The 12,344-nt window shown below is 40.2% G+C and overlaps 1 long non-coding RNA gene across 1 annotated transcript; it reads left to right on the top strand.

The window, feature by feature from the left end:
- The first annotated feature begins 370 nt into the window (after positions 1 to 370).
- Positions 371 to 10,992, top strand: LOC125482914. The gene is made up of 3 exons (XR_007261909.1): positions 371 to 422; positions 1,021 to 1,106; positions 10,919 to 10,992. It is a non-coding gene; the product is annotated as an uncharacterized LOC125482914 (long non-coding RNA).
- The last annotated feature ends 1,352 nt before the right edge of the window (positions 10,993 to 12,344 follow it).

Here is a 12,344-nt window from a genome sequence, read left to right as displayed (position 1 = left end):
AATTGAACTGCTTGCTTCTGTCAGTAAACACACATAAACAAATTAAACAGAAGGATCTTCTCACCAAGGCTCAACCCTGACTAACTATCTCTTGGAAAGATGGTCTGCTTTGGGATCGACTCAAACAGAAATGTAAAGAAATTCTTTCACTTTCAACATAATTCTTTGGCCACAATTTTAATGGTGGTGAGGTTTGCTTTGTGACTGCCCAATGAGTGGACAATGCCAATACCATCGCTACCTATAATTGCTGCCCCACAGCCATTGGCTGGAGATGAGACTTGTGTCCATTAATTAGAAGGAAGTCCCACCTCAATCTGATTGGCAGCAGCTCTCTCGGCCCAGTGGTGCTAGCAGATGCAGTGGATAACTCTGGGACTACAAGCAGTCTCCTTGTCTAAGTCCCAGGAATCCAGGATGAGGTAAGTGGACCTCAGGTCACCAAGGGGAGGTAATTCCTTGAGGCTTGGGGATGTGTGTGAGGAGTTGAGGGTGAGGATGTTGAAGGCAAAGCTGAGGGAAGGCATTATCTGCAACAGGAAGGCCTTGTGGGACCGGAAACACAATGTTGAAAGGAGGCTGTTGAAGGATGTACTCCTCCCCCACCCATCCTTCCCCATCTATGGCCTGACCAGAGTCACATTTCATCTACACACTCATCCCTGAACTCTTCCTGCCAGACTGAAAGTTGAGGTGGCGCTGGAAACAGCTCTTACATCATTATCAATTGACTGCTTATGGGTCTAAATAGGTGAAATGTGGTCCATCCTAGGCCTCACCTGTCCCATTATAAAATGTTGGAAAGTATTGGTTGGGTGGAAGGCCAGTGGGAGGTCTATTTGAGAAATGTTATACCCTGTTCCCCTCCACCTGTGAATTCATTGGTAAGGGAATGTGATATTCTGTCCACCAGCAGTCATCGGTCTAGAAAGAGAGAGTGGCCCTATGGTTTGGTGACACTGTGGTGACTTCCCTTACCTTATTGCTAATGGAATTTTATGACTTTTTTCACTTTCCCAGGCTAATAAGCTTAGAGATGGAACATCCATTATTCAAGTTTTTTTTTACTGTCAACTTGGACTTTGCAAGACAACAGAAGTTACATTGTAAGTGTAAAAAACCCAGACTGGTTTGAATTGCATTAACATCGGTTTCATTTTCACCACTTTATCAAATGGATGTCCCAATTTTCTACAGTTAAACTTCAACCCATATAACTAAAAGTACTATACCAAAACATTTGAATTACAAACCAGACTTATGTCACAAAGCATGATAGAATGTAATCTCTTGGTCAACTCTTGGGAGAAACCTAATCCTTAGATCAGACAGTATTTCAAAGTTTCAGATCATTAAATTTAGCAGAAACTTCAATCAAAGAGGTTAGATGGATTGGAAGAGCAAAGCTATATAGTTCCTAAATTGAAGGTGATGATTCCAGTTTTGGCTATGTAGAATTTTATCAATAAGAATGTCAGAATAGCAGTTGCACAAACACTGACCTTAGAGTGAAAACAAAAGACTGAAAGTATTAAGCTGGGTATTATCACTGTAAAGACTTTGTTGACTGTGTAGACATGAGAGGAGAAGCCACGTGAAGATCCATAATATTATTACAGAGACACTTATGAAGGACAGAGTAGAGTGGAAATATGCTGTGAAGAAACATCTAAGGACAATTGAATGACGACATTGTCAAAACAGCAATGAGGTCAAAAAGGATAAAGAGGTACAGTGCAGAATATGTCTCTTTGACCAAAGCAGCCACGGTATAAAGAATAGTAGGAGGGGTGGGTGTGTAGTTATGAGGCAATAATACATTGGAGAATTTTAGAGACAAAAAGAAGATTTGAGATAGGTTGATAACAGGATAAAAACTGAAAGAATTGCGATGCTGTAAATCAGGAACAAAAACAAAATTGCTGGAGAGGCTCCGCAGGTCTGGCAGCATCTGTGAAGGAAAAAACTGAGTTAACATTTCAGGTCCGATGACACTTCTTCAGAACAGGATAATGGGAATGGGTTAAAAGATAGAGACAAAACTGGATGATGATGATTGGTGGATGCGATTAACAAGCAGAGGAATGAAAAGGGGAATTTGGATGATAAAGTGGAGATAAGGAGGATAGTTGATGGTGACATAGTGGATTTTGCAGATTGGGGACTTCAATGATAACACCATCTTAGTTGTGGGAAAATCAGTGGGATAATGGATGGGAGTAGTTTTGGAAGAGAAGAAATGATAGGAATGCCTGACTCCCCAAAGCATGTCCATCCACAAGACACAAATCAAGAGTGTAATAGAATACTCCCCATTTGCTTGGATGAGTGCAGCTCCAGCAACACTCAAGAAGCTTGACACCATCCAGGACAAAGTAGCCCGCTTCATTGGCACTACATCCACAAGCATCCACTCCCTTTACCATCGATGCTCAGTAGCAGCAGCGTGTACTATCTACAAGATGCACTGCAGAAATTCACCAAAGAGCCTCAGACCGTACTTTTCAAACCCACAACCACTTCCATCTAGAAGGACAAGGAAAGGAGATATATTGGAACACCACCACCTTCAAGTTCCTCTCCAAACCACTCACCATCTTGACTTGAAAATACATTGCCGTTCCTCCACTGTCGCTGGGTCAAAATCCTGGAATTCTCTCCCCAATGGCATTGTGGGTCAACCCAAAGCAGGTGGACTGCAGCAGCTCAAAAAGGGAGCCCACCACCAACTTCTCAAGGGCTACAACAGAAGGCCAATAAATGTTGGCCAGCCAGCGATTTCCACATCCCACAAATGAATTAAAAAATTACAGTTAAGGGATACAATAAGGCAGCCATGTGACTCAGAAGATTCAGCACAAATAAATTCATGAACTCCATGGGATCTTTGAATTTAGAATGTGAGGCAACTGTAGATCATGGAAAAGGGAACGACAAAATGTTTCCTGATAGTAAAATATAGAAATTTTGAAATTGCTGCTGCTATGAAGGATAATTTTAGAATAACAGTAGATTATGCCAGAGAGAGGAGCCATGGCAATTCCTCAGCTGTTCAAGCCAGATTTAGCAATGAACTATAAGATCAGTCACATGCCAGGTATGGTGAGGAAAAGATACAGAAATGCGATAGAATAAATAGCTCCAGTTTAAGACATGGCACAAACACTAGGATGAATGCACTGTTTATGTATTGTAATTTCAATAGCTCATAATTTTGATTTAATTCACTGATTGCTTGAGACAAGCATACTTCATGGCATTCTGTTGAATTGTAAAAAAATGATTATGAGATGATTGACTTAGTGGAGGCTAATATGTCCAGTTTTTTTCTGGTTTAATCTATATTTTCTAATTTTCTCCCCTGCTTCACTGAAGGTATTGACTTCAGCTGGGGTCTGCTGCTGAAGTGCTAGCTGCTCCAATACCTTGCCCAAGGGATCACTCTTCACAGAGGCTGATTCATTTAACCAACAATAAGATGAAAGGACAGAATAACATTTTTTACTCACTTATTTCAACTGCTTTTCATAATGCTCCTCATTCACTGAAATTAACATGCAACATGATTGTTATTAGTGGAATAAATGCACTCTCATCCAGATTGTTCTTGGTTAACCCCACACCTAAAAAGCAAATATAGCTTGCATTTATACATCATGCTCTGAACAGAATAAAAGCAAAAGAAAAAGCATTCAATGTAGTGAAGATTAGTGGGGAGTCATAGGATTGAGAAACCTTTAAAAACTAGCAGAGGATAACTAAAAAAGCAATAAGTGGGGGAGAAGATGAAATATGAGGGTAAGAAAGCTAATAATATAAAAGAAGATTGCAAGGGTATTTTTAGATTTATAAAAGGTAAGAAAGAGGTAAGAGTGGAGATTGGACTGCTGGAAAATGAGGCTGGAGAAGTAGGATGGGGAACAAAGAAATGGAAGAGGAACTGAATAGACACCTTGCATCAAACGTCACAGTGGAAGACACCAGAGGAATACCAGAACTTCAAGAAAGTCAAGGGACAGAGGTGAGTGTAGTGGTCATCACTAAGGAGAAGGTGCTGGGGAGCGGAGTGACCAAATTTCCTGGTTTGGAAGTACCAGACAGGGCAAAAGAGGGAGGAACAGAGAAAAAGAGTGAGGGAAGGCTTAAGTGTTGATAGTGAACAAAGAATTGGTCACCTCCTAATGGGGAAGAAAGGGACAAGGGCAGAATTAAATTGTGTACATAAATGCATGGAGTATAGTGAACAAAATGGGGGAACTGGAAGCAAAAATCACTCTGGGGGTTAATGGTATAGTAACATTGACAGAAACATGGCTCAAGCCAGAACAGGACTGGACACTTAACAGCTCAGCATCAGACTTTTGGTCGATTGAGTTGTTGGAGGGCAATCATTTCAGTCCCAAGAATCCATGGCAAGAGTTCTTTGGGGTAGTCCTCAAACCAACCATCTTCAATTGTTTCAACAATGATCTTTCCTCCTTCAAAAGGTCATAAGTGAGGCTATTTGCTAATGATTGTACAATGTTCATTTCTTTTCACAATTCCTCTATTAATGAAACAGTCCATGTTCACTTGCATCAAGACTTGTACAACACCAAGCTTGGACTTGCCCTTTAGGAAGTGGTGACAAGCTGCCATCTTGAATTATTGTAGTTCATGTGATGTAAGTACACCCTCTGTGTTACTAGGGAGCTAGTTCCAGGATTTTGATGCAGTGACAGTGAAGGGATAACAATAAAAAATTCACGTCAGGATAACGTGAGACTTGGAGAGAAGCTTACAGGTAATGATGTTGCCATACATCATTTTCCCTTGTCCATTTAAATGGGAGAGATTGCAGGTTTGAAAGGTGATGTTGAAGGAGGCATTGCAAGTTGGTGCAGTGCATCATGCACATAGTACACAATGTTGCAATTCTAAAGGTGTGCAGAACCTGGGTGTGTATATATATATGCAGATCATTGAAGTTGGCAGAACAGGTGGAGAAAGCAGTAGATGAAGCAAACCTTGTTCTAAGCTTTATTTATAGGGATATAGAATACAAGAGCAAGGACGTAATGCTGAACCTTTACATGATTTTTGATAGGCATCAGCTGGAATACTATGTACAGTTGTGGGTGTCAGATTATAGTAAAGATCTGAATACATTGGAGAGAGTGCAGAAGCGATCTATAAGATTGGTTCCAGAGATATGAAACTTCAGTTATCGGAGTAGTTTGAAGACATCTGTTTGAAGAGAAGAAGGCTGAGAGAACTTTCAGCAGAGGTTTTCAAATCATATGCAGGCTGGATGGAATAGATAGGGAGAAGTTGATCCTGCTCATAAAAGAGAAAAAGAATGAGAGGGCATAGATTGAAAGTGATATGCAAATAAAGCAAGGATGATGTGAGAATAAACTTTTTCATTTAGCAATTAATCAAGGTTTACAATGCACTACATGGAAATGTGGTGGAGGCAGGTTTAATTAGGGCATTCAAGAGGACATTGGATGATAATTTGTATAGAAATGGTGTGCAGGAATATGGGGAAAATGCAAGAAATTGGCATTAGGTAATAGAACTGGTGATGGCACGATGGGCCGACTGGGCACTTTCTGCAGCATTACAATTCTGATTCTCAGATTTTGAGATTCTGTGAATGTTTCAGGTGGTGGATGGTCAAGCAGGTTGCTTTGTCCCATTTGGTGCTGAGTTTTTTAAGTGCTGTTGAACCTCTGCTCACCCAGAAAAGTGGAGACTATTCCATCATGCTCCTGAATCGTGCCTTGCAGTGCAACCTCTCTCCATGGCAGCTCCGACGGCATCTCCAAAACCCAAAACCACTATCTTATAGAAGGGTAAGGGCATTTAGTCAATGGAAACACCACAATCCCTAAATTCCCTTCCATATCACACATTAGTCCAATGTAGAACCATTTCATGAGTTCCGTTTTCTCCGGTTCTATGTTTTGGAATTCCCTCCCAAGCAACAATGTACCTGCACCACTGACAGTGCAGCAGTTCAATGATGCAGCTCATCATCACATGTCCCAAGGACAATTAGGGACAGGCAGTAAATGCTGGCTTTGTGAGTAACACCTAATAAATAAAAACGACAAAATGAATGTATTTTAATTACAGATTTTCATCATCTGCTTTTGTGATGTGAGATTAATTCTTTAATTGTCCAGGGATTTAGCTTGTAAACTAAAAATCAGGACCTTTAGCTTAGTAATCTCAGAACTACTCCACATGCTACTGAGGCTAGGAACAAAGTACAATAAAATACATGGCTAAAGAGCTGGTGTTCGGGTTGGGGGTAAGGTTTCAGATATGTGGATCATTGGGATGTATTCCAGGGAAAGTGGGACCTGTACAAGAAGGACGGGTTGCATCTAAGCTAGAGGAATACAATATCCTGGCAGAGTGGTTTGATAATGCCACTCAGGAGGCTTTAAATTAGTGTGGCGGGGAATGGGAACCGGAGCAACAGGTCACTAAGTATAGAGACTGGGGAAGATCTTGAGACTAAGGCAGATATCAGAAGAAGAACAGTCAGGGAGAGATTGTTGAGCTCAGTGGAACTGAAGGCTTGGACAGATTTGCTTCAACGCAAGAAGTATAACAGGTAACACAGATGAATTTATAGCTTGGATTAATGCATAAAGTTATGATATTGTTGCTTTCACAGAGATATAGTTGAAAGAGAGACAAAATTGGCAGCTTAATGTTCCAGGATATCGATGTTTTAAACGAGACAGAGGAAGAAGCAAAAGAGTTGGGGGAATTGCATTACTGGTTAGGGAACATATCATAACAATGTTGAGGAAAGACACCCTGGACGGATCTTGCAGTGAGACATTATGGGTAGGGCTCAGGAATAGGAAGGGTGCAATCACAATACTGATATTGTACTACAGACGTCCCAGCTGCCAGTGGGAGATAGAGGAAGAGATATGTTGTCAGATTCTGGAAAGATTTGAAAATAACAGGATTGTAATGGTGGGTGATTTTAACTTCCCCATATTGACTGGGACTCCCTTAGTGCCAGGGGTTTGGATGGGGATCAATTTGTTAGATGTGTTCAGGATGGGATTTTTGAAACAAAATGTGAATAATCCAATGAGGGAGGGGGCTGTAGCCGGACCTGGTATTGGGAAATGAGCCCAGACAGGTGATCAAATTTACAGTAGGGGAACATTTTGAAATAGTGACCATAATTCTGCATGTTTTCGGATATTATGGATAAGGACAAGAGAGGAAGTCGGATGAAGGTGTTAAACTGGGGCAAAGCCAACTATAACCGAATTAGGCAAGAATTGGAGAATATGGATTGGGAGTGGCTGTTTGAGGGTAAATCCATATCTGACATGTGGGACTCTTTTAAAGACCAATTGATTAGGGTGCAGGACAGGTATGTTCCTGTGAAAATGAAGGACAGGATTTGGGAACCTTGGATGACATGGGAAATCATCAATGAAAACCAATGATCTAGGCATACCTAAGATCTATGTAACTAAAAACAGACAAAGTCCTTGAAGAATATACAGAAATTGAGAAGGAGCTCAAACGGAGAGTTAGGACGGCTAAAAGGAGCTATGAAATATCCTTGGCCAGCAGGGTTAAGGAGAATCCAGGGCAAGAGGACAGCTGTGGATGGAGAAAGTAGGTCCACTCAAAGATAAAGGAGGGCCATTATGTGTGGAGCCACAGGAAACAGGTGAGATCCTTAATGAGTACTTTACATTGTTATTCACCAAAAAGAGGGACGTGAGGGATGTTGAAGTTAGGGAAAGGTGTGTGAATACTCTCGGGCAGGTCAACACAATGAAGGAGGAAGTATTGGGTGTCTTGAAATGCATTCAGGTAGGCAAGTCCCCAGTGCCAGATGGGATCTATCCCAGGATACTATGGGAGGCAAGGGAGGAAAGAGCTGGGGCCTTATCAGACATCTTTGCATTCTATTTGGCCTCAGGCAAAGTTCCAGAGGAGTGGAGAATGGCCAATGTTGTTCCTTTGTTTAAGAAGGGAATCGAGGTAATTACAGACTGGTGAGCCTGACATCAGTGGTGGGGAAGCAGCTGGAGAAGAAAGTGAGAGATAGGATTTATTCACATTTAGAAGTTAACCATTTGATTTGATTATTACTGTCACATGTACCAGGGTAAATGCTGGCTTTGTGAATAACACCTAATAAATAAAGACAAAATGAATGTATTTTAATTACAGATTTTCAGTGCTGTTTTACATGCAGATCATACTGTACAAGTACATCAGGGTAACAGAACAGAGTGCAGGATACAGTGTTACAAGTCCACTCAAAAGTCTGATAACAGCCAGGAAGTAGCTGTTCTTGAATCTGTTCATACGTGTGTATAAATTTTTATATCTTTTGCCTAATGGAAGAGGGTGGATGAGAGTTTAATCGGGGGTGGGAGGGATCTTTGATCATGTTGGCTGCTTTTCTGATGCAGCAGGAAGTATAGATGAGGTCAATGGACTTGTTAGTGATGGGCATCATGGGTATGTATGGGGAAGGTCATGGCTCACCAACTTCATTCAGTTTTTTGAGGAGGTGACAAAAATGATTGAGGGAAGGCCAATGGATGTTGTCTACGTGGACTTTAGTATGGCATTTGATAAGATACCTCATGGCAGGCTGGTACAAAAGGTAGAGTCTAATGGGATCCCAGATGCACTGGCTAGATGGATACAAAACGGGCTTGGTCATAGAAGACAGAGAGTAGCTGTGGAAGGGTGCTTTTCGAAATGGAGATCAGTAACTAGTGGTGTTCCACAGGGATCTGCACTAGGACCTTTGTTATTTGTAATATACATATAAATGATCTGGAAGAAAATGTAGGTGGTCTGATTTGTAAGTGTGTGGATGACACCAAAATTGGCAGAGCTGCAGATAGCGAGGAGGATTGTCAAGGGATACAACAGGATATAGATAGCTTGCAGATTTGGGCAAAGAAGTGGCAGATGGTGTTTAATCTGAACAAATGTGAGGTGACACATTTTGGAAGATCAAATTCAGGTGCGAATTATACAATAAATGGCAGAACGCTCAGGAGCTATGACATAGAGAAGGATCTGGGCATACAGGTCCATGGATCCCTGGAAGTGGCAACGCAGGTGGATAATGTAGTCAAGAAGGCAGACAGTATGCTGGCCCTCAACGCTGGGCATGGAATGTAAAAGTTGGCAAATTATGTTACAGCTGTATGAAACTTTAGTTAGGCCACATTTGGAATATAATAGTCAGTTCTGATCGCCACACTACCAGAATGATGTGGATGCTTTGGAGAGGGTGCAGAGAAGATTTACCAGGACATTGCCTGGTCTGGAGTGTTTTAGTTATGAGGAGAGGTTGGATAAACTTGGACTGTCTTCACCGGAAAGATGAAGGTTGAGGGGTTACCTGATAGAGTTCTACAAAATTATGAGAGGCATCGATAGGCTGGATAGTCAGAGGCTTTTTTCCCAGGGTGGAAAGGTCAGCTACAAGAGGGCACAGGTTCAAGGTGAGGGGAGGGGGAAAGTTTAGGGGAGAAGTGCAGGGAAAATTTTTCGCCCAGAGGCTGTCGGGTGTCTGGAACGCACTGGCAGTGGAGCTGGTGGAAGCAGGCATGTTAGCAACGTTTAAGGTGTATCTTGATAGATGCATGAAAAGGAGGTGAATAGTAGGATAGAAACTGCATATGGGCAATCAATAGTGGTTCTAAATAAGGATTAGGAATTGATTTGGCCAGCCAAAGGGCCCATTCCTGTCTGTATTGGATTGTTGTATTGTTATTATATTGTCTAAATTTAGTTTCACTTGCCCTAACATGAAATGCACTATAATCTAATCGGTCAGTCATCCCAAAATATGACAAAAGACAAATTCCCAGGTGCAGTATAAACTCAGAAAACCTACCCTTTAATTTTAGCATTAAAATAAATAAATAGCAATCACATTTTTTATGTAATTCAGTATTTCTTTACAACAGAAGACTGTGGAGGCTGGACCCTTAATTAACTGAAGGTTGTGATGGTTAGATTTTTTAATCAGTAATGGAATGATGAGTTATGTGAAAAAGACAGATCAGCCATCGTCTCATTGAATGGCGGAGCAGACTCGATGGGCCAAATGGCACCCACATTCAGCCAGGAATGCCGAGTGGATAATTTCTCTCAGCCCCCTCCCAAGATCCCCAACAACACAGATGCCAGTCTACAGCCATTTTGATTGATTCTACATGATGAGGAGCAACGGCATGGGATACTATAAAGACTATGGGCCCTGACAATATTCCAGCAAGATTTGTGCTTCAGAACTGTTGCACCCCTGGTCAAGCTGTTCAAGTACAGTGACAACAACACTGACATCAACTTGGCAACATGGGAAAAATGCCCAGTATGCCCTGTGCTCAAAAAGCATGACAAATCTATAATTTATTCAATAATAACATTGAGCACCGTTAACCTCACCATATTAATTCATGCAACATCAGGGCATAGGTACTAGATTGGATGTTCATGAAGCTAAATAACACAAATAATACATGGAAATAATCTATTTGATCTGTCTTTACAAGTCTAACTATAGTAGTCATGTTTGATCTCAATATCTCACCCAGAGGTTGCTCCGAATCTGCTATCTGCACTGTCCATTATCCCCAAGGATTAAATCCTGGTGAAATCTCTGTCAACAAGAAAGATTCCACTACTGCAGAAGTACAAAGTGTGTTGTTACAGTGGAATACTTCTTGTGTTACCAAGAGAGTCTGATAAGAGAGATAAGAATCAGAAACAAATTAAACATGTCACTTTCTTTTTTTAAATCTCCAACAATAATCACATTAGAAGTTATGAAACTGCACCCATGTAAAATTCAAATTCAAGATGAGAAATGTTGTAACAGAACTTTGAATGTTTTGTACATTTTAAACAGAAAGCTACAGGCGATATTTATGGTGCTACATCTTGGAAAATGGACTACTACCAGAGCTCTTCCATCCATCCAGTGACCATGGGTTTGTCACTGCTGCCACAGACCTATTGCCACCCTTCCCCTGGTCAGTCCTGGGGCTAACAGGTGATAGACAGTGAAAGGACAAACTTTGTAGTGACACCATGCAGAGGAAACTTCATCTTGAGGTAGAGTTGCAGCAATAATTTTCCTGCCTCATTTCCTGCCTATTATCTACCCCTATCCTGCTCAATTCAGGATAGGGACATCATACAAAATTCAGTTTGTAACATTCTCCAACAGCATGAATTGGTTAAAAGATCTTTAATGGTCTGCAGTGACCACGTTAGACTCTGCATTGGAAAGATATAATTTATAACTGTGCTTCATTTAATTTCTCCAAATTCAATTGAATTCAAGTGGAAGATGACAAAAAATGAATGATGGTATGCGAAAAGCTTATTGATACAGGCAAGCATTGTAATTTAGGATTTCTGATTAACTGGGAAGTTTTTTTTGCATAATAATTAATAAGGGAATCTTTAATTTAACAAATGCATTGCCTACATGTGACAGAAATTTGTTAATTATGCTTTTATAAGCACATTAAAGTCATCAATGTTTTCCAAAATTACTTCAAAATGGAAGCAATTAAATTTATATATTTCTTTCACTGACCAAAATCATAAAAAGGATGAAAAGATGTTTATGTAAAAATATGCATGTTAGTTATGTTTGAAAAATCAATAGTAAATATATATTTCAGAAACAAGACAATATAACATTATATGTTAGAGATGACTGTCTAAACCTAAATAGTAAATACATATTCTAGCACAAGCTGCAAAATACATAACATCATAAATTCATAAAACAGCAAAATAAACAAAATATTTGGGTCATAGAACCAAAGTGTTAGATATAAAATGTACAATACATATCTTAAAATTAATAAAGCATGCTATTCCACGTCTGTCTCATGGTTAAAAGATGCTGCAGTTGCAGGCTTGTTAAAATTCTGATGAAAGTTATTAATTTGAATTGTTTTGCCAATATGGCCCTTTAAACCTTTTTGGATCAATAGAAATCAAGAAGTGAGTACTGCAGCATTCGCTGAAGAATCGGTGTCATTGGATTCAAGATTTAAATTAATTTCTATTAAACTGTGCCAATGTGACTTACGGCACAGATGTCAAATCTACTAAACAGTTCACACATTCTCAGTCAAGCAACCAACACAGAAGGCAAGTGATGCAAACACAACACTCATTTTTCTCATTTTAATGCAGCCTTTTGAAAGCTGTACATTATAGTCAGCAAAGAACATCCATCATAAATAGATGTATCAAGATCATTTCCATTTTATAGAGGAAATCTGAAGTCAGTTCAAGAGATTTTTGATTCAGGC

Source organism: Rhincodon typus, chromosome 1, assembly GCF_021869965.1.
Source record: "Rhincodon typus isolate 14 chromosome 1, sRhiTyp1.1, whole genome shotgun sequence".
Lineage (NCBI taxonomy): Eukaryota > Metazoa > Chordata > Chondrichthyes > Orectolobiformes > Rhincodontidae > Rhincodon > Rhincodon typus.
The sequence above is the reverse complement of the archived record's forward strand: the minus strand, read 5'-3'. Positions and strand labels throughout refer to the sequence as shown.